The sequence below is a fragment of the Bufo bufo genome, chromosome 1, assembly GCF_905171765.1.
Source record: "Bufo bufo chromosome 1, aBufBuf1.1, whole genome shotgun sequence".
Classification (NCBI taxonomy): domain Eukaryota; kingdom Metazoa; phylum Chordata; class Amphibia; order Anura; family Bufonidae; genus Bufo; species Bufo bufo.
The window spans coordinates 208,198,496-208,225,969 of NC_053389.1; the positions used below are offsets into that span (position 1 = coordinate 208,198,496).

Here is a 27,474-nt window from a genome sequence, read left to right on the forward strand (position 1 = left end):
TCACACAAAAATTTGTTTTGAGTAGAAGAAGCTTGCTGTCTTCTTCTTTGGTCAAATTTGTGCTCTTTGGTTGGTACTACCTTCTTCTGACCTTCTTTTCCTTAGGCCTTCAATGTCAGCAGGAGCTCAAATGCTTTTGCCAAAGGACAAGAGAAGCCACTGAATCGCTCAGGACTATCTTTTCAAAAAGTCTCAAGTTGTGTTCCATTGACTGTCTAGGCTCCGATCCGTATATTTCAGTATCAAATTTTAAGGGATTCCTTTTGCATCACTAGGACCTGTATAAGACATAGAAATAAATGTAATTTACTTTGTCCTTTGTTTTTCATTCTTCAGTGTCAAAAAAAAAGAGAACATAAGCGTAACAGAAAATTACACAGCATCCTTGGATGCCTTTTGTGCTCTTGATGATCCAAGTCTTTGCACATTCAAAGATGCTGAAATAATGGTCCATTGTTATGGGAGCCCCAGAAGCCTATTTGTTTGACAAATACAGTAAGTCTTTATATCAAATATTTAATCAACAACAATTATAGTAATTCATAATAACGTCAATAAAAAAACAGTCACCATCTTACACCTTGTCCTGCTTGACTAGTATGCATGACTAGTGGTGGTAGACCTTAGATCTCATTCATCAAAGTTGCCATAACTGGCCTTGTTGTCCCAAGCAAGCTCAGTTTTTATTGTATAAACTATTCTGATGAAGTCAACAGTGCATTGTTATTGGTTGTGGTGGACATCAGGGCTACTTTTCTCAGAGGCTGGCCGCACACATTTACTTTTTACTGCAGTTTTTAAAACACAGGAGTAAATAAAAAAGAGAGGAAAAGTCCATATGTTATGCTTTTGTACCAGTCTTTGCTTTGAGTCTAAAAACTGCATAATAAACTGAATATGTGATTCCGAATTTAGATCACGTTAACATATTGGATATATGTGTGTATTTGGTAGTGATGAGCAAAGTTCTGAAACATTCGATTTGGCTGCTTCACCGAATTTCACAAAGAAATTTGATTTATGATAAACTACTTTGTCATGAAGCAAATTCCTTTGTATGTAATAGCTGCAATGACAGGAAAGGCGATCATGCCGTTCATTGCTGATGAATACTAAAGAGGACCTGTCACCAAAAAATACTATGTATTCTGAAGGCAGCATGTTATCGAGCAGGAGGAGCTGAGCAGATTTATCTATATTTTTATGGGAAAAGATTCAGTAAAATGTGTAATTTTTACATTTACATCTGCAGCCCTGTGAAGGGTCATGGGAACAGGACGGAGGGGTTATCAGTGACTGACTGCTATCTCTGTATACACACAATGCTAACAATCACTGATAACACCTCTCTGTACTGATGTTCACAGGAGGACATAAAAAGCAAAGATATAAATGTATAAACTACAGGTTTTACTAAATATTTTCCCACAAAAATATATATCAATCTGCTTGGCTTCTCCTGCTCTACAACATGGTGCTCTCAGATTGCATTGCATCTTTGGTGACAGGTTCTCTTCAAAGCCTTACCTTTACCTCACCTTATGAATTTGCTTGCGGAGAGGTCATTGCGGCCATCCTGATTGAAGATACTGAGCGAAATCTTGAGCAGTGACGTGATGATGTCATCACATCATCATACTGGCTTGGCGTGGTGACATCATAACTGATGACGTTACCACTCTCGGACAGCATGCTGGTGTGGTGACGTGACTAGAGTTGAGCAGACACCTGGATGTTCGGGTTCGGCCGAAGTTTAAAAAAAAGTTCGGGTTCGAGACCCGAACTTGACCCCGAACCCGAACCCCATTGAAGTCAATGGGGACCCGAACTTTTGGGCACTAAAATGGCTCTAAAATAGTCCTGGAAAGGGCTAGAGGGCTGCAAAAGGCATCAAAATGTGCTTAAGAGTGCTTAACCCCTTAAGGACACAGCCTTTTTACACCTTAGGACCAGGCCATTTTTTGAAAATCTGACCAGAGTCCCTTTAAGTGCTGATAACTTTAAAACGCTTTGACTTATCCAGGCCGTTCTGAGATTGTTTTTTCGTCACATATTGTACTTCATGACACTGGTAAAATGGAGTCAAAAAAATAATTTTTTTTGCACCAAAAAATACCTAATTTAACAAAAATTTGGAAAAATTTGCAAATTTCAAAGTTTCAGTTTCTCTACTTCTGTAATACATAGTAATACCCCCAAAAATTGTGATGACTTTACATTCCCCATATGTCTACTTCATGTTTGAATTGTTTTGGGAATGATATTTTATTTTTTGGGGATGTTATAGGGCTTAGAAGTTTAGAAGCAAATCTTGAAATTTTTCAGAAATTTACAAAAACTCAATTTTTAGGGACCAGTTCAGGTCTCAAGTCACTTTGCGAGGCTTACATTATAGAAACCACCCAAAAATGACCCCATCTAAGAAACTACACCCCTCAAGGTATTCAAAACTGATTTTGCATACGTTGTTAACCCTTTAGGTGTTGCACAAGAGTTATTGGCAAATGGGGAGGAAATTTGAGAATTTCATTTTTTTGTCTAATTTTTCATTTTAACCCATTTTTTCCACTAACAAACCAAGGGTTAACAGCCAAACAAGACTGTATCTTTATTGCCCTGACTCTGCCGTTTACAGAAACACCCAATATGTGGCCGTAAACTACTGTACGGCCACACAGCGGGGCGTAGAGGGAAAGGTGCGCCGTATGGTTTTTGGAAGGCTGATTTTTATGGACCGGTTTATTTACACCATGTCCCATTTGAAGCCCCCTGATGCACCCCTAGAGGAGAAACTCCCTAAAAGTGACCCCATCTAAGAAACTACACCCCTCAAGGTATTCAAAACTGATTTTACATACGTCGTTAACCCTTTAGGTGTTGCACAAGAGTTATTGGCAAATGGCGATGAAATTTGAGAATTTCATTTTTTTGCCTAATTTTCCATTTTAACCCATTTTTTCCACTAACAAAGCAAGGGTTAACAGCCAAACAAGACTGTATCTTTATTGCCCTGACTCTGCTGTTTACAGAAACACCCAATATGTGGCCGTAAACTACTGTACGGGCACACAGCGGGGCGTAGAGTGAAAGGTGCGCCGTTTGGTTTTTGGAGGGCTGATTTTGCTGGACTGTTTTTTTGGCACCATGTCCCATTTGAAGCCCCCCGGATGCACCCCTAGATTATAAACTCCATAAAAGTGACCCCATCTAAGAAACTACACCCCTCAAGGTATTCAAAACTGATTTTACAAACTTTGTTAACCCTTTAGGTGTTGCACAAGATTTAATGGAAAATAGAGATACAATTTCAAAATTTCACTTTTTTGGCAGATTTTCCATTTTAATATTTTTTTTCCAGTTACAAAGCAAGGGTTAACAGCCAAACAAAACTCATTATTTATGGCCCTAATTCTGTAGTTTACAGAAACACCCCATATGTGGTCGTAAACCGCTGTACGGGCACACGGCAGGGCGCAGAAGGAAAGGAATGCCATACGGTTTTTGGAAGGCAGGTTTTGCTGGACTGTTTTTTTTTACACCATGTCCCATTTGAAGCCCCCCTGATGCACCCCTAGAGTAGAAACTCCAAAAAAGTGACCCCATTTTAGAAACTACGGGATAGGGTGGCAGTTTTGTTGGTACTAGTTTAGGGTACATATGATTTTTGGTTGCTCTATATTACACTTTTTGTGCGGCAAGGTAACAAGAAATAGCTTTTTTGGCACCGTTTTTTTTTTTGTTATTTACAACATTCATCTGACAGGTTAGATCATGTGGTAATTTTATAGAGCAGGTTGTCACGGACGCGGCGATACCTAATATGTATACAATTTTTTTTATTTATGTAAGTTTTACACAATGATTTCATTTTTAAAACCAAAAAAATGTTTTAGTGTCTCCATAGTCTAAGAGCCATAGTTTTTTCAGTTTTTGGGCGATTATCTTAAGTAGGGTCTCATTTTTTGCGGGATGAGATGACGGTTTGATTGGCATCTATTTTGGGGTGCATATGACTTTTTGATTGCTTGCTATTACACTTTTTGTGACGTAAGATGACAAAAAATGGCTTTTTTTACACCGTTTTTATTTTTATTTTTTTACGGTGGTCATCTGAGGGGTTAGATCATGTGATATTTTTATAGAGCCGGGCGATACGGACGCGGCGATACCTAATATGTATACTTTTTTTTTATTTATGTAAGTTTTACACAATGATTTCATTTTTGAAACAAAAAAAATGATGTTTTAGTGTCTCCATAGTCTAAGAGCCATAGTTTTTTCAGTTTTTGGGCGATTATCTTGGGTAGGGTATGATTTTTGCGGGATGAGATGACGGTTTGATTGTTACAATTTTGGCGTACATGCGACTTTTTTGATCACTTTTATTACTTTTTTGGGAAGTAAGGTGAGCAAAATTTTAATTTCATCATAGTTTTTTATTTTTTATTTTTATGGTGTTCACCGTTCGGGTAAAGTAACATGACCGTTTTATAGATCAGGTCGTTACGGACACGGCGATACCAAACATGTGTAGGGAATTTTATTTTTTTCATTTTTTATCAGTGATAAATGTGTTTTTTGATTTTTACTTTTTTTTCACTTTTATTCACTTTTTTTTTTACCCAGACCCACTTGGTTCTTGAAGATCCAGTGGGTCTGATGTCTGTATAATACAGTACAGAACAATATATATTGTACTGCACTGTATTTTACTTACACTGAACAGATCTATGCTTTTAGCACAGATCTGTTCAGCACCATGGACAGCAGGACGCCTGAGAGGCGTCCTGTTGCCATGGGAACCTTCCCCGTCTGCTCAGAACTTCGCAGACGGGGAAGGGTAAGGAGGGGATCTCTCGGGGGGCTGTCTGGGGGCTCTCTCCCTCTCCATCGGGGGGCTGCAAAGGCACAGCAGCCCCCCGATGGGAGAGGGAGGGAGCTCCCTGCGCTGTTAACTTTTTCCATACAGCGGTCCGTACGGACCGCTGTATGGAAAGGGTTAAACGGCTGACATCGCATCGCAGATGTCAGCCGTTTATACCAGGGTGCCAGCAATGTGCTGGCACCCTGGTATACCCACTGAACACCAATGAATTTTCAAGGGGAGGCGGGCGGGGGATCGCGATCCCGCCTGCCGCACCGCCCGCCTCCCGCACCGCCCACACCGCCCGCAACCCTCCCCCTGCACCTCCCGCCACCCTAAAAATCATTCGGGGGTGCAGGGGGGGGTGAATAAAACTTTTTTTAGGCATAAAAAGTTTCTGATCTCCGCGGTCAGGGACCGCGGGGACCAGAAACTGCAGAAATCGCAGCAAACCGCAGGTCTGAATTGACCTGCGGTTTGCCGCGATCGCCGACATGGGGGGGTCACGGGACCCCCCCGCGCATTTAGCCTAGGTGCCTGCTCAATGATTTGAGCAGGCACCGGGTTCCGATCACTGCCGGCCGGGCGGCAGTGATCGGAACAACACATGACGTACCGGTACGTCATGTGTCCTTAAGTACCAGTGCATCATGACGTACCGGTACGTCATGTGTCCTTAAGAGGTTAAGGGAAATGACTTAAAATAACATAAAATACAGAAAAATTAAAAATAACAATCTGGATCTAGGAGTAGGAGGTTGAGGAGGCGGTGGATGGGTGTATGTGGCAGTGTAGGTTGACGTGGCGGTGTAGGTGGAAGCGGCGGTGAAGGAGGAATAGGTAGCCAACACTGATTTGTGTTATTTTTTATTTTTAAATTGGGGTATCCCCCAAAATATTGGGATATATAACAAAATAAAACAAAGAATAAGTGCACTTGAGTACAAGAATGGATGGTTGAGGCTGGTATAAATATCTATTCTGCACAAGGTACGGACAAGTCCTGTGGGATCCATGCCTGGTTCATGTTAATAAACGTAAGCTTGTCCACATTGGCTGCAGCCTGTGATAATGCTATCTGCCATACTAAAGATACGTTCACACTATACACTGGCTGCAGGGCAGGTCAGCACCTCCAAGGCTGACAAAGCTTTTCCACATTTTGGCCATGCTAACCCTGCCTTCTCTGGAGCTGGTGGTGCCCCAGCTGCGTTGGCGACCTCTTCCTCCTCCTCTGCCTTCGCATTGTGCTTCCACTGTGCCCCCGCTGTCAGGTGGGAATGCTATCATCAGCGTGCGCTTGTAGTCGCGCATCTTCCGATCAGTAACAGATGTTTTCACAAAATTTAGTTCCCTGTCAGCAATGCAGAGCAGAGGTTCATTCACGGCAAAAGGGGGTTCATGTCACCCAGCAATAAAACAGAGGATTTTAAGAGATTTAAGCCCCTGTCAGCAATGCAGAGCAGGGGTTCATTCACGGCAAAAGGGGGATCATGTCACCCAACAATACAACAGAGGATTTTGAGAGATTTAGGCCCCTGTCACCCAGGCACAGCAGGGGTTCATTCATGGCAAAAGTGGGATCATGTCACCCAGCAATAGAACAGAGGATTTTGAGAGATTTAGGCCCATGTCACCCAGGCACAGCAGGGGTTCATTCACGGCAAAAGGGGGATCATGTCACCCAACAATACAACAGAGGATTTTGAGAGATTTAGGCCCCTGTCACCCAGGCACAGCAGGGGTTCATTCATGGCAAAAGTGGGATCATGTCACCCAGCAATAGAACAGAGGATTTTGAGAGATTTAGGCCCATGTCACCCAGGCACAGCAGGGGTTCATTCACGGCAAAAGGGGATCATGTCACCCAGCAATACAACAGAGGATATTGAGAGATTTAGGCCCCTGTCAGCAATGCAGAGCAGGGGTTCATTCACGGCAAAAGGGAGTTCATGTCACCCAGCAATAGAAAAGAGGGTTTTGAGAGATTTAGGCCCCTGTCAGCAATGCAGAGCAGGGGTTCATTCATGGCAAAAGGGGGTTTATGTCACCCAGCAATACAACAGAGGATTTTGAGAGATTTAGGCCCCTGTCACCCAGGCACAGCAGGGCTTCATTTACGGCAAAAGGGGAATTATGTCACCCAGCAATACAACTGAGGATTTTCAGAGATCTAGGCCCCTGTCACCCAGGTACAGCAGGGGTTCATTCACGGCAAAAGGGGGATCATGTCACCCAGCAATACAACAGAGGATTTTGAGAGATTTAGGCACCTGTCACCCAGGCACAGCAGGGGTTTGTATACGCCAAAAATGGTAAAATGTCACCCGACAATGCACTAAAATTTGCATTTTTTTAAATTAAAATGGCTCTAAAATAGTCCTTGAAAAGGATAGAGGGATGTAAAAGGCAGTAAAATGTGCTTAAGAGCATGGCAACTGCTCTGCAAACAAATGTGGATAGGAAAATAACTTTAAATGAAATAAAATAACGAAAAATTTCAAATTATTAACCTGCAACTCAGAGACGAAGGTGGATATGGAGTCGGAGGTTGAGGAGGCGGTGAATGTGGTGTTGTAGATGGAGGCAGCAATGGAGGAGGAACAGGTAGCCAACAATGTTTTTTTTTATTTTTTATTGGGGTAGGTAGCCCCCAAAATATTGAAACAAATAAAAAAAAAGAAAACAAAGAATCATTGCACTTGACTTGAGTACAAGAATGTATGTTTCATGGTGGTATAAATGTCTATTCTGCACAAGGTACAGACAAGTCTTATGGGATCCAAGCCTGGTTCATTTTAATGAACATGAGCTTGTCCACGTTGGCTGTGGACAGGCGGCTGCGTCTGTCTGTAATGATGCCTCCTGCCGTGCTAAATACATGTTCAGAGAGTACACTGGCTGCAGGGCAGGCCAGCCCCTCCAAAGCATACAGGGCAAGCTCTGGCCATGTGGACAATTTGGAGACCCAGAAATTGAATGGGGCCGAACCATCAGTCAGTACGTGTAGTCGTGTGCACAGGTACTGTTCCACCATGTTGTTCATATGCTGCCTCCTGCTAACACGCTCCATATCAGCAGTTGGGGCCGGTTGTTGCGGCGAGGTGACAAAGCTTTTCCACATGTCGGCCATGCTAACCCTGCCTTCTGAGGTGCTGGCGCTGACACAGCTGCGTTGGCGACCTCTTCCTCCTCCCCTGCCTTCGCCTTTGCTTCCACTTGTCCCCCGGCGTTAGTCGGGAATGCTCTTAGGAGCACGTCTACCAGCGTGCGCCTGTAGTCGCGCATCTTCTGATCATGCTCCAGTTAGGGAATTAAGGACGGCACATTGTCTTTGTAATGGGGATCCAGCAGGGTGGCCACCCAGTAGTCAGCACACGTTAAAATGTGGGCAACTCTGCAGTCGTTGCGCAGGCACTGCAGCATGTAGTCGCTCATGTGTGCCAGGCTGCCCAGAGGTAAGGACAAGCTGTCCTCTGTGGGAGGCGTATCATCTGCGTCTTCCGTATCCCACCAGCCACGCACCAGTGATGGGCCCTAGCTGCGTTAGATACCACCCCGCTGTGAACATGCTTCATCCCCATCCTCCTCCTCATCCTCCTCCTCCTCGTCCTCCAGTAGTGGGCCCTGGCTGGCCAAGTTTGTACCTGGCCTCTGCTGTTGCAAAAAAACTCTTTTTGAGCCACTTCTAAAAGACTGGCCTGAAAGTGTTAGAGATGACCCCTCTTTCTCCTCCTCGTCCTGGGCCACATCCTCTTCCAACATCGCCCTAAGTGTTTTCTCAATGAGACATAGAAGTGGTATTGTAACGCTGATAACGGCGTCATTGCCACTGACCATGTTAATGGAGTACTCGAAACAGCGCAACAGGGCACACAGATCTTGCATGGAGGCCCAGTCATTGGTGGTGAAGTGGTACTGTTCCGCAGTGCGACTCACCCGTGCGTGCTGGCATTCAGGGCAAGGGATCGAGGGTGGCTAGGTGTGAATTTACGCTTTCTCTCAAAGGTTTGTGAGATGGAGAGCTGAACGCTTCCGTGTGACATGGTGGAGATGCTTGGTGACGGAGGTGGTGTTGTTGGTGGCACATCCTCTGTTTGCTGGGCGGCAGGTGCCAACGTTCCTCCAGAGGCAGAGGAAGAGGCCAAGGCAGCAGCAGAAGAGGGAGCAGGAGGGGCCTGAGCCCTTTCTTGGTTTTGAAGGTGCTTACTCCACTGCAGCTCATGTCTCGCATGTAGATGCCTGGTCATGCAGGTTGTGCTAAGTAGTGATGAGCGGCAGGGGCGATATTCGAATTTGGGATATTTCGCGAATATTTGGGCGAATATTAAACATATATTCGAGAATTCGCGAATTCATGATCTCCAGGCATTATTTTCTTTATTGCATGAACTGGTATTTAAAAAAAAATCGAATATTCACGATTACGAATATATTTAGCGATATTCTAAATATTCGCGAATTCTCGAAGTGCCGATATTCGCGATTAAAATTCGCAATTGGAATATTCGTGATCAACACTAGTGCTAAGGTTCAGAACGTTAATGCCTCGCTTCAGGCTCTGATGGCACAGCGTGCAAACCACTCGGCTCTTGTTGTCAGTACATTGTGTGAAGAAGTGCCATGCCAGGGAACTCCTTGAAGCTGCCTTTGGGGTGCTCAGTCCCTGTTGACGGTGGCCAGTAGCAGGCGAACTGTTTTGGTGACGGCTGCTCTGCTTTTGCACCCTGCTCCCTCTTTTGCTACGCTTTTGGCTCGGTCTCACCACTGCCTCTTCCTCCGAACTCTGAAAGTCAGTGGCACAACCTTCATTCCATGTGGGGTCTAGGACCTCATCGTCCCCTGCATCATCTTCCACCCAGTCTTCCTCCCTGACCTACTTTTCGGTCTGCACACTGCAGAAAGACACAGCAGTTGGCACCTGTGTTTCGTCATCTTCAGAGACGTGCTAAGGTGGTATTCCCATGTCCTCATCAGGAAACATAAGTGGTTGTGCGTCTGTGCGTTCTATGTCTTCCAACCCTGGGGAAGGGCTAGGTGTATGCCCTTGGGAAACCCTGCCAGCAGAGTCTTAAAACAGCATAAGATACTGCTGCATGACTTGAGGCTCAGACAGGTTCCCCGATATGCACGGGGGTGATGTGACAGACTGATGGGCAAGGGTTTCAGGTGCCACCTGTGCGTTTTCTGCAGAAGACTGGGTGGGAGATAATGTGAACGTGCTGGATCCACTGTCGGACACCCAATTGATTAGCGCCTGTACTTGCTCAGGCCTTACCTTCCTTAGAACGGCATTAGGCCCGACCAAATATCGCTGTAGATTCTGGCGGCTACTGGGACCTGAGGTAGCAGGTTCAGTAGGACGTGTAGCTGTGGCAGAACGGCCACGTCCTCTCTCTGCATCAGAGGCTCCACCAACACCACCACCACGACCATGACTGCATCCCTTATTAGATGTTTGCCTCATAGTTAGCGTTCACAAAGAATAGTAAAAAGTGGTTAAGTATTTTAAAAATAATTAACCGCCAATATAAATTATTGCAATCTATTTATTTATTTTTTTAACTCTATATGACAGCGGTATTTGTGGCCTAAATGTGACACTCACTTATGCACGTCTTATCCCAGATGTGCAGTATATTAGAGGGTTTTTTCACCCCAATAACCAAAAAGCTGTATTTGTGTCCTAAATGTGACAGTGAATTATGCACGTGTAATCACAGATGTGCAGTATATTAGAGGCTTTTTTCACCCCAGTATGCCAAAACCGTATTTATGGCCTAAATGTGACAGTGACTTATGCACGTGTAATCACAGATATGCAGTATATTAGAGGCTTTTTTCACCCTAACCAAAAAGCTGTATTTCTGTCCTAAATGTGACAGTGACTTATGCACGTGTAATCACAGATGTGCAGTATATTAGAGGCTTTTTTCACCCCAGTATGCCAAAACCGTATTTATGGCCTAAATGTGACAGTGACTTATGCACGTGTAATCACAGATGTGCAGTATATTAGAGGGTTTTTTCACCCCAGTAACCAAAAATCTATATTTCTGTCCTAAATGTGACAGTGACTTATGCACGTGTAATCACAGATGTGCAGTATATTAGATGCTTTTTTCACCCCAGTATGCCAAAACCGTATTTATGGTCTAAATGTGACAGTGACTTATGCACATGTAATCACAGATGTGCAGTATATTAGAGGGTTTTTTCACCCTAACCAAAAAGCTGTATTTCTGTCCTAAATGTGACAGTGACTTATGCACGTGAAATCCCAGATGTGCAGTATATTAGATGCTTTTTTCACCCTAGTATGCCAAAGCCGTATTTATGGCCTAAATATGACAGTCACTTATGCATGTCTAATCCCAGATGTGCAGTATATTAGAGGGTTTTTTCACCCTAGGATGCCAAAGCCGTATTTATGGCCTAAATGTGACAGTGACAAATGCACGTGTAATCAAAGATGTGCAGTATATTAGAGGGTTTTTTCACCCCAGTATGCCAAAGCCGTATTTATGGCCTAAATGTGACAGTGACTTATGCACGTGTAATCACAGATGTGCAGTATATTAGAGGCTTTTTACACCCTAACCAAAAAGCTGTATTTCTGTCCTAAATGTGACAGTGACTTATGCATGTGTAATCACAGATGTGCAGTTTATTAGAGGCTTTTTTCACCCTAACCAAAAAGCTGTATTTCTGTCCTATATGTGACATTGACTTATGCACGTGTTATCACAGATGTGCAGTATATTGGAGGTTTTTTTTCACCCCAGTAACCAAAAAGCTGTACTTCTGTCCTAAATGTGACAGTGACTTATGCACGTGTAATCACAGATGTGCAGTATATTAGAGGGTTTTTTCACCCCAGTAACCAAAGCCGTATTTATGGCCTAAATGTGACAGTGACTTATGCACGTGTAATCACAGATGTGCAGTATATTAGAGGATTTTTTCACCCTAACCAAAAATCTGTATTTCTGTGCTAAATGTGACTTATGCACGTGTAATCACAGATGTGCAGTATATTAGAGGGTTTTGTCACTCCAGTAACCAAAAAGCTGTATTTCTGTCCTAAATGTGACAGTGACTTATGCAAGTGTAATCCCAGATGTGCAGTATATTAGAGGGTTTTTTCACCCTAACTAAAAAGCTGTATTTCTGTCCTAAATGTGACAGTCACTTATGCTTGTCTAATCCCAGATGTGCAGTATATTTAGAGTGTTTTTTCACTGTATTTCTGGACTTGCAGATAGCCTATGCTGGTGCACTATCGTTGCATAAAATGGCTGCCGATCATGTATTGATATTGACTAACTGAAGAACAAAATTGTGCACTGCACCCACAAAACATTTTTTCTGTCGATCGCTGAGTACATAAACCAGTTCTTGATAAGATTTCTCCCTGATCTCTCCCTCACAGCAGCAGCAGCCTCTCCCTACACTAATCCGAGCAGAGTGACGGGCGGCGCTACGTGACTCCAGCTTAAATAGAGGCTGGGTCACATGCTGCAGTTGGCCAATCACAGCCATGCCAATAGTGGGCATGGCTGTGATGGCCTTTTGGGGCAAGTAGTATGACGCTTGTTGATTGGCTGCTTTGCAGCTTTTCAAAAAGTGCCATAAAAATCGCCGAACACCGAACCCAAACCCAAACTCAAACTTTTACGTAAATGTTCGGGTCCGGGTGCCGAAAACCCTAAAGTTCGGTACGAACCCGAACTTTACAGTTCGGGTTCGCTCAACTCCAGACGTGACATCTCACCCCGCGCAAGATTTTGCATGGTATCTTCAATCAAGACATCTCCGCAAGCAATTGGTTGAGTTGAGTTGAGTATGCTTTTTTTAACGACATTTCAGGAAAAATAGATTAGTTAACACGAAGTGTGAGGAAATTCGGCTTCACGGTGAATGTAGTTTTTTCTAAAATTCAGATCAAAGTCAATTCGTTTGGCTTCAATTCTCTCACTAGTATTTGGCTTGGAATTCATGACAGAAATCCGAGGCTGACTCATGATCCTTTCCATCACAGATATGCCATTAATCTGCATGTGGTCAACCAGCAGATGTTCCGTATGGAAACACAGCAAGAATGGTCATGTTAAGGCCTCTTGCACGTGAACGTTTTTATTTTTTCTGTTTCCGTTCTTTTGTGTTCCGTTTGCGGTCCGTATGTGGAACCATTCACTTCAATTGGTCCGCAAAAACAACGAAAGGTACTCAGTATGCATTCCGTTTCCATATTTCCATTCCGTTCAAAGATAGAACATGTCCTATTATTGCTTGCAAATCATGTTCCATGGCTCCATTCAAGTCAATGGTTCCGCAAAAAAACAACGGAATGCATCCGTATGTCTTCCGTAACCATTCCGTTTTTGCGGAACCATCTATTGAAAATGTTAAGACTAGTGTAATTTTTTTATGTACTTACTGTTTAAACATTATTGTATGCTTCCGTTTCCATTTGCGATTAGAAAAACGAAACGGCAAAGCGGAACGGAAGCAGAAACATAGAAACATAGAATGTGTCGGCAGATAAGAACCATTTGGCACATCTAGTCTGCCCAATATACTGAGTACTATGGATAGCCCCTGGCCCTATCTTATGTGAAGGATGGCCTTATGCCTATCCCATGCATGCTTAAACTCCTTCACTGTATTTGCAGCTACCACTACTGAAACAAAAAAAACCTGAAAAACAGATCCTTTTAAAACAGACCGCAAAATACAGAAAAAGCCATACGGTCGTGTGCAAAAGGCCTAAGGCCTCATGCACACAAACGTATTTTCTTTCCGTGTCCATTCCATTTTTTTGCGGACCGTTTTCGGAACCATTCATTTCAATGGGTCAGCAAAAAAAACTGAAGGTACACAGTTTCATTGGGTAAAGAACGTGACTTTTAAAAATACCTTTAATAATAATCAAATGGGTATAGGTAAATATATACCAACAATTGTGCACTACAATTACAAGGATTTCTTTACAAGGGAGTAGTGACCCCTAGAAGAAAACCTTCATGGTGACAGGATAGAACAAGAGGTTCCGGCGAAGGGACCAAGGTCGATTAGACAGGGCAGGGCAGAGATCACTTACCCTAGTTGGCCTACAGACTGCTTAGCCCAGGGCGACCCCCTGATGGTGGAGTCTCCCTGTCCCCGAACCTAATGCTATCCGGTCCCTAATAAGCCCTAATCAGGGAAAAGATAAAATACATATGGAATGTGGGTGGTTATCCTAGTAAATGGATACCACTACCACTTTCTCACAAAAATAATCAAACCAACAAAAACCCCCGACGCGTTTCGCCTAGAACTTTTTAGGCTCATCAGGGGGTAATTTCAATACCAGGATGGATACAGTAAATGAGATATGGAATGTGATACAAAAATGATACTTAGCTCCAAGCCAGATGTGAACAACAAGTTTTTGTGGACCACTATATAATAGGAATATTCCACTAATGATACCTGGAGGGAGTAAATACATGCATAATCAGTAAGAGGACCATGTCCTGCAGCGAAATTATTCAAAAAAGTGCATCTGAACAAGAGAGAAACCGGTCCTACTTACATATGGGCAGGTGATTGATCCCCCACAAAAAACAGGTTGCTTGGGCCAAGCTGTCTCTGGCCGTTGTGGTGCCATTTATTTAGAATATAGCGCTAACCCAGACCTGACTTCCGGATGCCGGGTAACTACTTCTGGCATCTGGACCGCATGCTGGAATGCATATCCTCTTGTCTAGGTCACTTCGGGTGATATGGCACGCATCGTGAACCGCATGCGGTTCAGTGCCAAAACCGGAAGTTCCTAGACGTCATTTCCGGCCTTTAGATGGAGCGCATCGCGGTGGAACGCATCGAGAGACGCAAGGTCTCTACAGGGGTGCCGGGCATAAGGACTGCATAAAAGGTGATCGGGGATAGTAGGATCATCATTCATATACAGCAGGAAAAACGGCTCCAGGTTTTATTATGTAAAAATGGCCTCCGCCACACGGACCAGAGACATGGGACAATCACACAAAAAGGTTCCCCAATTAACAATGGATATGACAAAAGATAACAATTACTAGGGTCGTCTCCCTAATAACAATATAGGAAAGGGGAAGACACCAAGTTTTAAAGAGATATACAGAACTGATATATGTTCATCGAAAAAAGAGATGCTTCTCGCATCAATCAGGCCAGTTAAAGGGCCCACATACATGGTTACTAAATTATTCCTGAAGAGAGGTATATTTTTAACGGACAGGGAAATTCAGATGAAACATGTAAAGTTTACTCTTTCATTTAGGCCAAGGGGGGACTGGGACTGAAAACGATAAATCCATGCTGTTTCTTTTTGAATAATCTTTTTGTCCCAGTCGCCTCTTTCAGGGAGGGGGACCACCTCGAGGACAGAAAAGCGAGCAGAGCCCACATCTCCCCCGTGGTAGTTGTTAAAATGTTGGGCTACAGGTGTGTCTTTTAATTTTTTAATGTCATTAATATGCTCGCAGACCCTTCTCCAAAATTCTCTTTTTGTCTTGCCAATGTAGTCCATGGGGCATATACATTGGCAAATATATATAACGCCTTTCGTTTTGCAATTTGCAAAGTCCCAAATAGCAAAGGGACGTTGTGTAACGGAACAGGTTACTGTCTTCACGGTGTTGATAAAATTACAGGTCTTGCAAGATCCGCATTTAAAAACGCCCAAAGGCTTGCGGTCTAGCCAAGTACCCTCTTTCTTAGGGCCCTCATAGTGACTATGAACTAAACAATCCCGCAAGCTCCTTCCTTTCCGGTAGGTAACTTGGGGATATTCCCTAATCACCTGCGTTAGATCTGGGTCCATCGTGAGTATTGTCCAGTGTCTTTTCAAAATAGATACCACTTCCTTGTTGCCAGAATCGAAGGTGGAAATCAGGCGTATCAGACCCTCGTCTGACTTATCCCTGTGCCTTGGCGTCAGGAGGTCTTCCCTTTTCTTGGACTCTGCAAATTGGAAGGACTCCCTTAGGAGACTCAGTGGATAACCTCTCTGTGACAGTCTATTTTTTAAATTATTTTATTCTGAATAAAAACTTCCTCCCGAGGAGCAGTTTCTGCGAACTCGCAGGTACTGTCCCCTAGGGATCCCCCTCTTTACAGCATTGGGATGGTGACTATCCCAATGAAGGATACTGTTGGTAGCCGTCTGTTTTCGATGTACCGACGTGCTAAGGGTTCTTTTTTTCACCACTACGTCGAGGAATGTAATTTGTTCCGTCTGAGTCTCAAAGGTGAAACTAAAGCCAATGTCATTTTGGTTTAAGGTATTGATAAACTTATGAAAAGCGGGTATACTGCCCTCCCAGATCAGAAAAACAATGTCGATGTAACGAGTCCAAAAGGCGATATGGTCGTTCCACCATTGGTGCTGATCTAGGAAGACGTATCTATCCTCCCACCAGCCCAGGAGGAGGTTGGCCTATGTGGGTGCACATGAATTCCCCATTGCAGTCCCCCTGAGCTGGTGGTAAAAGGAACCATTAAATAAATAAAAAAATTATGGGTTAAGGTGTATTCCAAGAGACATAAAATAAATTCGTAATGTTGAGAAAACTGAGTCCCTCTGGAATTTAGAAAATAGGTGATGGCTCCAATTCCTCGATCATGTGGAATCGAAGTATAGAGCGATTCCACGTCTATACTCGCCAAGATACTATTGGGGTTAACTGTTAGGGTTTCTATTTTGCGAAGAAAGTCCATCGTATCCCTAGTAAAAGATGGTAAAGTCCAGACAAAGTCACAAAGTACTTTGTCTAGATAGATTCCACTATGATGTGTCAAGGAATCAATGCCGGATACGATTGGACGACCCCTAAGGGGATGTACCCCCTTGTGTATCTTGGGTAGACAATAAAAAGTAGCGGTTTGAGGGGCTTTGGGAAGTAAATACTCAAATTCAATTTTGTTAACAATGCCTTGTTGTAAACCCTGAACCAAGTGTGCATTCTGTTTCCGTATGTCCGCATTTCTGTTCCGCAAAAAAATAAAACATGTCCTATTATTGTTCGCATTACGGACAAAGATAGTACTGTTCTATTAGGGGTCAGCTGTTCTGTTCCGCAAAATACGGAATGCAAACGGATGTCATCTATATTTTTTGCAGTTGTGGTTTTTGCGGACCGCAAAATACATACGGTCCTGTGCATGAGACCTAACTGTGTTTTTTTTTTCTGCAAAGCAGAGTCCTATTAAAGTCAATTTGACACTAAAGAAAATGTTCTAAAATCCTCTTTGGAAACACTGCAGGAACATCCCCTTAGAAAGTTTTAATAATTAAGACCCAAGAACAGATCTAGATTTATTCATAGAGACAATACTCCTATTCCGATAGATAGCCCTATTTGGAGCAGTGTTCTCTGAAGTTACAGTACATACAGCTCGAATAAACTGAACAATGAGTGCGCATATTTAAAGGTGAATATTCATATGCTAATTGGGTATTCAGTGGTGCCTTACCAGTTTTTGCAAAAACACTGTGTTAGGAGTCCCATTTTCACTATATCTTTAAAATGTTTGAATTTCTCACTACTTCTCACTACTTATACAGTAAAAGTGAATTTTCTTTTATCTTACAGATATGTCCTTCACTACATTTACTTTTGGCTTGCCATATTCTGAGAATAGTGGCAGAAGAGGACCATTTTTAAAAAGGAACAGAATTTGCTATATTATGTGTCCATTTGTGGCCACCACAGTGGTTGTGTGGTGGGAGCAGTAAGGGATGTGTTAGATTAAATAATCTCGCAGGCAATTGTTGGTAAAGAAGCGTTTTTTCCAAGCAATCGCTAGCTGGCTAGCAGAGGAGACCGCTGATATTACAGGCAGTCATCTCCTCCACAGCATGGGGAGGAGCAATCGTTATACCATCACTCCTCCTCATACTGACTAGTTGTTTGCCCGTGGCAGATTGTCGTTACACAGCATGATCTGACGCTAGTAAACGATGATTTTTCAGCATGCTTAAAAATCTGTATTGCCCGATGAACAAGTGTTTGCTCATTCATGGGTAATCGGTGGTAGTATTACACTGCCAGATCATCACTAATGAGCGTTGCTACAAATACTTGTTAATAAAGATGAGCAAATTTTTTAAAAATTCAATTCGCCGGTTCACCAAATATTTTGGGAAAAATTTGGATCAATCCGAATATATTTGCACGTATTCCATTTAAAAAAAAAGGCTATTTACTGGCTGCTGACAGCCTTTATAGTGGTGTAGAACACTGTGCCTTGTAGTAACACGCATAGGGAGTCTGCTTTGCTAGTGAAATCTTAAAATCACTGCACACTTCACTTATTAGGGCAAAACTGACCAAATAACTCAAGTATGAACTCAACCTTACAGGTCGATGTTAGTGCCAAGAAGAACCTGTTGTATTAAATGCTTATACAAGTAGAGCCCCCTGACAGAGTGGAGAGGGTGTCAACAGTAAGTTTGTGTTGATGTAACTGATTAATTTGCACTTCCTTTGATCCATCAGAACAATAACCACAAAACACGGATCCTGTCTGTGGAGCATACGCCTTCGCTCGGTCAGCATTTGCTCAATAATCCATCAGTTTTGCTAATGCCAAAAAAACCAGGAGTGGATCTAAAACAGAGATGACACGTGAATGGAATATTTGCATGTCTTCTGTTTTTTGTACTCACTCCTGAGTACTTTTGGCTACCAAATCATAAGCCAATTCTGATGGACCATGCAGGCCTTACAGCTGATTCACAGACAGGATCCGTTGTTCGTCTAATTTTCCTTCCTTCTGATAGATCAGAAGAAGGGTCAAACAAATGAGCCAGGCCGAAAGGCAAAATAGTGGCCCAGTCATGAAGTGGGGAGGGTGGGAACAGCATGAGGAGACCACAGAGTGACCCAATGACAGGGTCTGGAGGTTGCGGCAGCATCAGGAGGCCACATAGTGGCACAATGACAGAGTCTGGAGGTGGCAGCAGTATGAGGAGGCCACCGAGTGGCACGGTGACAGAGTGTAAAGGTGGGGGCAGCAGCAGCATCAGTAGGAGGCCACAGAGTGGCACAATGACAAAGTCTGGAGGTGGCGGCAGCAGCAGTAGCAGCATCAGGATAAGGCCACCGAGTGGCACAATGACAGAGTGTGGAGGTGGCAGCAGTATGATGAGGCCACCGAGTGGCACAATAACAGAGTCTGGAGGTGGCAGCAGTATAAGGAGGCCACCGAGTGGCACAATGACAGAGTCTGGAGGTGGCGGCAGCAGCAGTAACAGCATCAAGAGAAGGCCACGAGTGGCACAATGACAGAGTCTGGAGGTGGCAGCAGTATGAGGAGACCACCGAGTGGCACAATGAAAGTGTGTGGAGGTGGGGGCAGCAGTAGCATCAATAGGAGGCCACAGAGTGGCACAATGACAAAGTCTGGAGGTGGCGGCAGCAGCAGTAGCAGCATCAGGAGAAGGCCACCGAGTGGCGAAATGACAGAGTGTGGAGGTGGAAGCAGTATGAGGAGGCCACCGAGTAGCACAATAACAGAGTCTAGAGGTGGCAGCAGCAGCAGTAGCAGCATCAGGAGAAGGCCACCGAGTGGCACAATGACAGAGTGTGGAGGTGGAGGTAGTATGAGGAGGCCACCAAGTGGCACAATGAGAGAGACTGAAGGTGGCAGCAGTATGAGGAAGCCACTGAGTGGCACAATTACAGAGTCTGGAGGTGGCGGCAGCAGCAGTAGCAGCATCAGGAGAAGGCCACCGAGTGGAAAAATGATAGTGTCTGGAGGTGGCAGCAGTATGAGGAGGCCACTGAGTGTGGAGGTGGCGGCAGCAGAAGCATCAGTAGGAGGCCACCGAGTGGCACAATGACAGAGGGTGGAGGTGGCAGCAGTATGAGGAGGCCACCGAGTGGCACAATGACAGAGTGTGGAGGTGGCAGCAGTATCAGGAGACCACAAAGTGGCAAGGTGACATAGTGTGGAGGTGACAGCAGCATGAGGAGGCCACAGAATGAGGAGGCCACAGAGTGGCACAATGACAGAGTGTGGAGGTGGCGGCGGCAGTATCAGGAGAAGGCCATAGGGTGGCACAATGACAGAGTCTGGAGGTGGCGGCAGCATCAGGAGACCACAAAGTGGCAAGGTGACATAGTGTGGAGGTGACAGCAGCATGAGGAGGCCACAGAGTGGCACAATGACAGAGTGTGGAGGTGGCGGCGGCAGTATCAGGAGGAGGCCACAGGTTGGCACAATGACCGAGTGTGGAGGTGGCAGCAGCATCAGGAGACCACAGAGTGGCAAGGTGACATAGTGTGGAGGTGGCAGCAGCATGAGGAAGCCAGAGCATGAGGAGGTCACAGAGTGGTACGACGACAAAAGATTGTAGAGGTGACAGCAGCATGAGGAGGCCACAGAGTGACCGCTACGTCTATTCATTTATAGGGAATATGGAACAGAACAGAAGGTTAAAATTTCTCAACTTTATAAAGTGTTGCTTAAAACATGATTTAATAATATATGTTCTCCGGCACAAAAGGTTTGGCAAATTGATTGTCCGTGAATTTCCCTCGAAGATTGGGATAATATATTGCGAATTTAGGTTTACTTTCTTATAATTTGAATCAAGCTTTGGTTCAATTTAATATTCAATATTTAATAAATGTAATGATAAAAATTAAGTGTTGCCTAAGACAGGAGAGAATCAGACAGTCTTCTGTTGATTCAACAACGTGGTTACGATGGAGAAAGCATTCCAAAAAACAATTTCTCTCTACCTGGAGACAAATCCTGTCAATATTGATGCAAGTGCGGTATCGGCTGCTCATCGACCCAGATACTTCTGGGAGAACCTGCCTGGCATGAACAGGCCTCTAGTAGCTACAGACAATGAGAAGACAAAGAGTCAAGATAGCTTTGAGCCCGGAAGAGTCGTGAAGTTCATCAAGATACGTCACTAAAGATTTTACTGCATATAACCGCAGCGTTGACCGCTGAATAAATTTAGTTTTTCGACCGAAATACGTCAATAAAGATTTTACTGCATATACAATGGGATACGAAAGTTTGGGCAACCTTTTGCATCCCCGCCCGGCCTGCCTGCCTGCATTCTACAGAAGCTGTTAGGATGTAAGGTACTATTAGGAGTGAGGGGGCATGTTTAATAACTATTAATTGAATAAGACATCTTATATTAGTATACCGGAGCGGCGGGGCGGGACTATACTACACTGACTGCACCGCCCCGGCGCTATTGCCGGCCCCCAGCTCCTCCTCCCAGTCCCTCCCCGAGTCCCCGCTCGCTCATACATCGCAGCTTGCGATGTAAAACTGCAAGCATTCGCCCCATAAGACGCAGGGGCATTTCCCCCCCATTTTGGGGGGAGAAAAAGTGCGTCTTATGGGGCGAAAAATACGGTAATTGTTTAAACAAAATTAGGCAGGTGCATAAATTTGGGCACCACAAAAAAGAAATCAAATCAATATTTAGTAGATCCTCCTTTTGCAGAAATTACAGCCTCTAAACACTTACTGTAGGTTCCAATGAGAGTCTGGATTCTGGTTGAAGGTATTTTGGACCATTCCTCTTTACAAAACATCTTTAGTTCATTCAGGTTTGATGGCTTCCGAGCATGGACAGCTCTCTTTAAGTCACACCACAGATTTTCAATTATATTCAGGTCTGGGGACTGAGATGGCCATTCCAGAACGTTGTACTTGTTCCTCTGCATAAATGCCTTAGTGGATTTTGAGCAGTGTTTAGGGTCGTTGTCTTGTTGAAAGATCCAGCCCCGGCGCAGCTTCAGCTTTGTCACTGATTCCTGGACATTGGTCTCCAGAATCTGCTGATACTGAGTGGAATCAATGTGTCCCTCAACTTTGACAAGATTCCCAGTCCCTGCACTGGCCACACAGCCCCACAGCATGATGGAACCACCACCATATTTTACTGTAGGTAGCAGGTGTTTTTCTTGGAATGCTGTGTTCTTTTTCCTCCATGCATAACGCCCCTTGTTATGCCCAAATAATTCAATTTTAGTTTCATCAGTCCACAGCACCTTATTCCAAAATGAAGCTGGCTTGTCCAAATGTGCTTTAGCCCACCTCAAGCGGCACTTTTTGTGCTGTGGGCGGAGAAAAGGCTTCCTCTGCATCACTCTTGCATACAGCATCTCCTTGTGTAAAGTGCGCCGAATGGTTGAACGATGCACAGTGACTCCATCTGCAGCAAGATGATGTTGTAGGTATTTGGTGCTGGTCTGTGGGTTGACTCTGACTGTTCTCACCATTCGTCGCTTCTGTCTATCCGAGATTTTTCTTGGTCTGCCACTTCGAGCCTTAACTTGAACTGAGCCTGTGGTCTTCCATTTCCTCAATATGTTCCTAACTGTGGAAACAGACAGCGGAAATCTCTGAGACAGCTTTCTGTATCCTTCCCCTAAACCATGATGGTGAACAATCTTTGTCTTCAGGTCATTTGAGAGTTGTTTTGAGACCCCCATGTTGCTACTCTTCAGAGAAAATTAAAAGAGGAGGGAAACTTACAATTGACCCCCTTAAATACTCTTTCTCATAATTGCATTCACCGGTGTATGTAGGGGTCACTGAGCTTACCAAGCCAATTTGAGTTCCAATAATTAGTTCTAAAGGTTTTGGAATCAATAAAATTACAACAGTGCCCAAATTTATGCACCTGCCTAATTTTGTTTAAACAATTATAGCACACTTTCTGTAAATCCAATAAACTTCATTTCACTTCTCAAATATCACTGTGTGTGTCTCCTATATGATATATTTAACTGACATTTTTTATCGTAACAACCAACGATTTATACAGGAAAATCATGATGATTAACAAGGTTGCCCACACTTTTGCATCCCACTGTAACTGCAACGCTGAATAAAATGTGTTTTTTGACCGAAATACATTAATAAAAATTTGACCGCATATAACTGCAGGGCTGAACGCTAAATAAAATTAGTTTTTCGAACGAAATACGTCCCAAAAGGTTTTACCGCATATAACTTCTACCGAAATACATCAATAAAGATTTTACCACATATAACAGAGCATGGAGATGGAGAGGGTCTTCGGATTCCCCCCGCACTATACAGACATCTCAGAAATGAACCGCTGCTCCCGATAGCAGCTCCTGGGAAGGTCATGGAGCGTCCCAGTCATCCGGCATCTATTCGCCTCGCTGAAGGATTATTTTGAAAGTGTGTAGAAGCCACACGGGGCCCCCACGCTGCAGATTTATCATGGAGACATCATGGAGATTTGACCGCATATAACCGCAGCGCTGACCGCTGAATACATTTAGTTTTTCGACCGAAATACTTCAATAAAGATTTTACCACATATAACCGCCACCGACGTGAACTGAGAATGTATTTTTGCTTTTGTACTGAAATAGACCACTAAACGCTTTCAAGACATTTAACCGCCGCCGACATGAACTAAGAATATATTTTTGTTTTTGTACTGAAATAAGCCACTAAACGCTTTCAAGACATATAACCGCCGCCGATGTGAACTGAGAATGTATTTTTCTTTTTGTGCTGAAATAGGCCACTAAATGCTTTCAAAACAAACTGCCGAAGTGAACTGAGAATATATATTTCTTTTTGTACTGAAATACAAAATAACACATATAACCGCTCGCAATGACTGACTGATACCGCCACTACTTCCATGAACCCCTGCATCACTACACCATTACTTCCGGGGCAGGTAGGCTGCTGCAAAGCAGGTGGTCCCACTGGGCACGTTTGGCTCTAAACCTCCCACTGCTGCCACCTTGCTAACTCACTGCTGCCACCCTGCTGACTCCAAGCCATGCTTTCAACACATATAACCGCCGATGTGAACTGAGAATATATTTTTATTTTTGTACTGAAATAGGCCACTAAACGCTTTCAAGACATATAATCACTGCCAATGTGAACTGAGAATGTATTTTTCTTTTTGTACTGAAATAGGCCACTAAACACTTTCAAGACATACAGTATAACCACCGCCGACGTGAACTGAGAGTGTATTTTTATTTTTGTACTGAAATACAAAATAACAAATATAACTGCATCACTGACTGACTTCTACCACTGCTACTTCCGTGAACCCCTGCACCACTTCTTACCGGGTAGGTAGGCTGCTGCGAAGCAGGTGGTCTACCCTGGGCACGTTTGGCTCCCGACCTCCCACTGCTGCCACTCTGCCATGTTTTCAACACATAACCGCCGACATGAACTAAGAATATATTTTTGTTTTTGTACTGAAATAAGCCACTAAACGCTTTCAAGACATATAACCGCCGCCGATGTGAACTGAGAATGTATTTTTCTTTTTGTGCTGAAATAGGCCACTAAATGCTTTCAAAACAAACTGCCGAAGTGAACTGAGAATATATATTTCTTTTTGTACTGAAATACAAAATAACACATATAACCGCTCGCAATGACTGACTGATACCGCCACTACTTCCATGAACCCCTGGGGCAGGTAGGCTGCTGCAAAGCAGGTGGTCCCACTGGGCACGTTTGGCTCCAAACCTCCCACTGCTGCCACCTTGCTAACTCACTGCTGCCACCCTGCTGACTCCAAGCCATGCTTTCAACACATATAACCGCCGATGTGAACTGAGAATATATTTTTATTTTTGTACTGAAATAGGCCACTAAACGCTTTCAAGACATATAATCACTGCCAATGTGAACTGAGAATGTATTTTTCTTTTTGTACTGAAATAGGCCACTAAACACTTTCAAGACATACAGTATAACCACCGCCGACGTGAACTGAGAGTGTATTTTTATTTTTGTACTGAAATACAAAATAACAAATATAACTGCATCACTGACTGACTTCTACCACTGCTACTTCCGTGAACCCCTGCACCACTTCTTACCGGGTAGGTAGGCTGCTGCGAAGCAGGTGGTCTACCCTGGGCACGTTTGGCTCCCGACCTCCCACTGCTGCCACTCTGCCATGTTTTCAACACATAACCGCCGACGTGAACTGAGAATATATTCTTCTTTTTGTACTGAAATAGGCCAGTAAATGCTTTTAGCAGAAATAAATGCAACAGTGAAGTGCGTATAATTTTTTCTTTCTATAATGAAATAGACCACTAAACGCTTTTGCCACAAATAAGTGCACCAGTGAAGTGTGCATATTTTTTCTGTCTATAATTAAATAGGCCACTAAACGCTTTTGCCACAAATAAGTGCACCAGTGAAGTGAGTATATATTTTTTTCTCTGTACGTTTTCAACACTAATAACCGCCGACATGAACTGAGAATATATTTTTCTTTTTGTACTGAAATAGGCCAGTAAACACTTTCAGCAGAAATAAATGCACCAGTGAAGTGCGTATATATTTTTCTTTCTGTACTAAAATAGGCCAGTAAACGCTTCAAGACATATAACTGTAGAAGTAAACTGAGAATATATTTTTATTTTTGTACTGAAATAGGCCAGTAAACGCTCTTAGCAGAAATAAATGCACCAGTGAAGTGCGTATAAATATTTCTTTCTGTACTGAAATAGGCCACTAAACCCTTTTGCCATAAATAACTGCACCAGTGAAGTACATATATTTTTTTCTTTCTATAATGAAATAGGCCACTGAACGCTTTTGCCACAAATAAGTACACCAGTGAAGTGCATATATATTTTTCTTTCTATAATGAAATAGGCCACTAAACGCTTTTGCCATAAATAAGTGCACCAGTGAAGTGCGTATACTTTTTTCTTTCTATAATGAAATAGGCCACTAAATGCTTTTGCCACAAATAAGTGCACCAGTGAAGTGCTTATTTTTTTTCTTTCCGTACGCTTTCAACACATATAACCGCCAACGTGAACTGAGAATATATTTTTCTTTTTGTACTGAAATAGGACAGTAAACGCTTTCAGCGGAAATAATGAAATAGGCCACTAAATGCTTTTGCCACAAATAAGTGCACCAGTGAAGTGCGTATATATTTTTCTTTCTGTACTGAAATAGGACAGTAAACGTTTTCAACACATATAACTGCAGAAGTGAACTGCGTATATATTTTTCTTGTTTGAAAAGATATAAGCCACTAAAGGCTTTTCAACATAGCACTTGCACCCCTAGAACAAATTGCTGGAATGACAGAGCTGTATAAAGGCTATTTGGATCCCCAAATAATCTTTCCCTGCACTTGTAAATCGCTTTTCTAGCACTGTCCCTAGCACCTTCTCACGTCTGTCCCTGCACTCAGAACGCTTGAAAATGTCTGACTCTAAGATGGTCGCCATATTTATAGGGCTGTGACATCACAAGGCTGGCTGCTGATTGGCTGCATGCATGGTATTATGGGTCAGCCCGCCTTCCCAGAGTTCCTTGCCCCATGTCCTCACACATGTAGCCGCATTTTAGGAAAAATTGTGATTCGTTACCACGAAGCGCGAGGAAATTCACATTCATTGCGAATCAAATTTTTCCTGAAATTCGGATCGAATTCCACTTCTTCAGCTTCAATTCGCTCATCTCTACTTGTTAACAATGAACTAGCCGACAATTGGCCAGTGTAATACAGGCTCAAGGGTGCACACGTCTATGTCTCCTCAGAAATAACTGTTACACATATGTAATCTCTTAAGAATTGTACATGTTTTCTACAAGTGTCAGGGTAGATATTGTCAGTGACACCTGTGGGAAAACCTTTTGTTAGGTAGATAACATGTTTATTTCAACTTAGGAAGATAAAAGTATAAAAGTGGCAGTAAGGGTGCATAAAAAAGATTCTAGTGCCTGTAGATATGTTTCCTATGCCAGTTCATATCAGCTTATTTCACCTGAAAGTGGCAAAGCCCTTTAAAGATATCATGTTGAGCAGAAATAAAATCAAGCAATACCCTCTGAAAATAGTTGTTAAAAAAAAATTCCACAGGACAACAATAACTCCAACCATACTACTGTGAACCCTGAGGCATACACATTAAAACGTTGTAAACAGAGTGCACTGGCCACTTCAGAGCTTAGACCTCAATATATAATAGAATGCACTTGATATTATTTGGATTAGATATAGGAATTTCCCCCAACTTTTATGGATTAAAGGGAATAGTTTCAAATCAGATTTTTGTGTTGAAACATTTTTTTTTTCCTTGTCACTATCTATATTTAAAAAGTGTATATAATCCTGCAATTTTCACACTGTCCTCTAGGCCTTATAGTACAGAACAGTTTCCTGTTCTGTACAGGTAATTTTTCAGTAGCCATGATCATTATCACCACAGACAGAAATAAGGGTGACCGACTGGCCAATTCCTGTGAACGCTCGTTAACAATGATACGGCAGTCTAATACTGCTGCTGATTGCCCGATGAATGAGCAAATGCTAGTTAATCGGGCAATTGTGATTTTTAAGCACACTTAAAGATCATAGTTTGCTGGCGGAAGATCATGCTGTGTAATCACAAGCTGCTGCCAGCAAACCGCTAGTCAGTATGGGGACGAGCGACCGCATATGTAACACCCCAGAGTGGTGTTGCCACTCTTATACCCTGTTACTGTCCTTAATGGTCTAACATAAAGTCATCCTTTGTATTTATTCCAGGTTCTCCACACTGTGCATT

The 27,474-nt window shown here is 43.3% G+C and overlaps 1 long non-coding RNA gene across 1 annotated transcript; it reads right to left on the reverse strand.

Annotated features, from left to right (window-relative positions):
- Positions 1-1,453: 1,453 nt before the first annotated feature.
- Positions 1,454-27,474, reverse strand: LOC121003114. Its single transcript, XR_005779421.1, has 3 exons — positions 27,354-27,474; positions 8,586-8,593; positions 1,454-1,464 (listed from the first exon to the last, which is right to left on the reverse strand). It is a non-coding gene; the product is annotated as an uncharacterized LOC121003114 (long non-coding RNA).